Raw genomic sequence first — 3341 nt, 5'->3', positions numbered from 1 at the left:
TGCCTCCCTTTTGGAGATCTGGAACACTAGCACATGCTAGGCACTTGGTGTCTATATGACTAGCCCCATAAGAAACCTTTGGCACTGAGGTGTTTTTTTTTTTAATTTTTTAGTTATAGATGGACACAATACCTTTATTTTTTATTTTTTTTAAAGAGAGAGAGAGAGAGAGAATTTTTTAATATTTATTTTTTAGTTTTCGGCAGACACAACATCTTTGTATGTGGTGCTGAGGATCGAACCCAGGCCGCACGCATGCCAGGCGAGCGCACTACCACTTGAGCCACATCCCTAGCCCCAATACCTTTATTTTTTATTTATTTATTTTTATGTTTTGCTGAGGATCTAACCCAATGTCTCACAGGTGCTAGGCAAGTACTCTACCACTGAGCTACAAACCCAGCCCTGGCATTGAGTTTTTAATGGGCTTCCTTGGTAGACATTTCACATGTGCTGTCACAAGTGAATGCTTGAGGCAAGCACATAGTGTGTCACTACACTTGAAAAGGACACTTGTAAGTTTGTGCTTGTTTTCCTCCAGATTTTACCCCCTGCACTTTTTGTCTGATAATTTTTCTTGGTATCATTTTGTGTTAATGCATCTCAACCATAAGTATTTTAAGTCCTGTGAGTTCTTCTAGCTAATCACTGATCCTGGGGGTGGTTTTGTGGACCCCCTACACATTGTACTATTTTTATATGCTGAAATTTTAGTGTGTTTGTTAGTATTTTTAAAAATATATGAACTCTGAATCATTTATATATTGAGATGTACCCATCTATTATGCACCCATAATTGAGATAATTATATGCTACATTAAAAATTTGAATCAAACAACAGTGAACTGAATTAGAAAGTGTTCTGACCATACTTCTCACACTTTAAAAAGCTTTACAAAGTGAAAATATTTTATTTTAATTTCCATGGTTACTAAAGAGGCTGAAGATCTTATATTTATTAGTCTTATTTCCCAAGAGTTCAGAAATAGGGGTGGGGTAGGAAGATATATGTGCATTCAGGAAAAATAGGAGAGGATGTGTTGAAGAGTTTAGGACAAGGAAGAGATCAGAAAATTTCCTAGGCTCAAATCCAAGGCCTTAGAGTCTAATTACCCTTTCCCCTCATACCCAGAATCTCTCTGCTTTCCAGTATACTAGGAGATCTATAAAATATAAATAATAACACTATTAATATCATAAATACTTTTGTTTCATTTAAATAAGTTAGCACCTGTAAAGAACTTAGCACAATGCCTAGCAAACAAATTCTCTCCATTTTTGATATCTCTAACTAAGGGTAGGCCCTCATCATTTTATGTCTAAATTACTGTAGTAGTCTCCTTCAGACTTTCACCTTTTTGGTCGGTCATTGTGACCATAATTATTCTCACTTCTTTTTCCCTAAATCCCCACCAACCATTTTCTACTATGTCAAGTAAAATACCCCCTGCCCAACTTTCAAGGTCCTTACCCTACCTTATAAACTTACTTCTCTATATCAGTGATTCTCTCTCCATTCTTCTAAACCAGTGGTTTTCAAACTTAATTATGAATCAAAATCATTTGGAGGGCATGTTAAAACAGTTTGATGCCCTCCCTCTGGAGTTTTGATTAGTTGCTGGGTGTTGCTGATGCTGCTGGTCTGAGGACAACTCTTAAAGAAGCGTAGCCCTACATTGTCTGTCTCCTTGACTTAGTTTTCAGTTATTTTGCTTTCTGTCAATTCTATTAAACCATTCTTCCTTTTCACATCCATCTATTCTTCCCGAGCCCCACATGCTCCTCTATGTCCATCTATCTTATTTTCTTTGCCTGGAATGTTTTCTCCTCCATTAGCACTAAGATCCTATTTAATCCAGTTCAAGACTCTATTAATGTTTCTATTCTTTGGACTACCATTGTTTGATATACTTTGCATTTCACAGTTTAATTCTTATGTGTTATTTTTTCTTATTTCATACATGTGACTTGTATTTTCAAAAATCTATTTTTTGGTACTTAAATATTTTAATAATGTATTTTTATTTTCAATTGACATATAGTAATCATAAATATTTATAAGGTACACTGTTGACATTTCAATAAATATAATTCAATTTGCAGTGATCAGGATAATTGGCATATCTATCACCTCAGACATTTATCATTACACAGGGGTCATGCTAATCTTCTCTGTATCACTCCTATCTTAGTATCTGTGCTGCTGAAGTGAGCATAATAATGTAAACATTTTATGGCAGGAAATTACATTTTGTTTTCCCTGCACCCCCCCCCCCCCGACTACAGTCTAGCACTAGAGTGAATACATATGTTAAATAATCATTTAACTGATTGGTTTATGTGGTCAGGTCATCCATTTTGATTGTAAGATCATATGCTTTTCATTCTGTCCATAATTTGACTCTGAGAAAGGTAAGAATTGCAGAGGTCCAACTTCTGCCTTTAGCTTTACACAGAGAAGTCACTACAACTTGCATGCCTACGCTGTGAATATTGCCTGTCATCTTTCCAAATTTGTGTCTGTCTTAATGCACTCAGAATTACAGGGCAATGATTATTATAGAAGATTCTACATAGAACAACATGCATGATTGCAGCCTTGTACTTAATGGCAAATGGTAGCTGATTGTTTTGTTCTACCTAAGAGTGAGGGAGTATGCAGTAAAAAACAATTTGATGCTGACTGCTGCTTCTGAAGCTTTGTTATACTTCAAGTGCCTCCAACATTTATGACTCTGGCAGACAGTCAAGAGACATACAACATTTTATTTCATTCTATGTAAAATAGGCTGCAAATTTGTTTCTTCAGTCTGTTGCTATTACTGAACAGAAGATATGGCTCTTTTCAGGTTCAGATAAAAAATGTCTTGCTTAATTTTATGATTGCTTGGGGTTGTGGTTTTCACAAAACATCATTCAATGTAAAATAAAAAAATGTGGAAGTCAATCATGAAGCTCAACTGTTTGCTTTTATGTTTGACTGTCATAAATGTAATAAATCTTAACAGTGACTAGAGAAGGTGTAGCAATCCCCTATTCAAGGACAATTGTGTGCTTTCAATGATTTCTAAATTGGTTCCCTATAATACATGGTTTCCGTTGATCACAATGAGCAGAGAAGCAGCACCATTTTACCCCTTCTGTGTTAGTTCTGGAAAATCCTGAGTTTCAATGGCATTTATTTACTTGTTAAGTTTCAAACCTTTAGATTTTCAAAAAAGTGTCTTAGGGTGTGTTTTCATAAAATATATAAATAATTTAAATATCTTTAAAAACAACAGCAGCATGAAAACAGGACCCACTGCTGTTTTGTTCTTGTTGCAACCTTGGCCTTGTAGTAA

General features: G+C 35.3%; 1 non-coding gene across 1 annotated transcript; it reads right to left on the bottom strand.

Moving 5' to 3' along the window:
- Positions 1-2109: 2109 nt before the first annotated feature.
- On the bottom strand, positions 2110-2216 carry LOC114081518 (U6 spliceosomal RNA). The gene has a single exon (XR_003580819.1). It is a non-coding gene; the product is annotated as a U6 spliceosomal RNA (small nuclear RNA).
- Between the last annotated feature and the right edge of the window lie 1125 nt (positions 2217-3341).

Source organism: Marmota flaviventris, chromosome X (genome assembly GCF_047511675.1).
Source record: "Marmota flaviventris isolate mMarFla1 chromosome X, mMarFla1.hap1, whole genome shotgun sequence".
In the NCBI taxonomy this organism is placed as follows: Eukaryota; Metazoa; Chordata; class Mammalia; order Rodentia; family Sciuridae; genus Marmota; species Marmota flaviventris.
The sequence above is the reverse complement of the archived record's forward strand: the minus strand, read 5'-3'. Positions and strand labels throughout refer to the sequence as shown.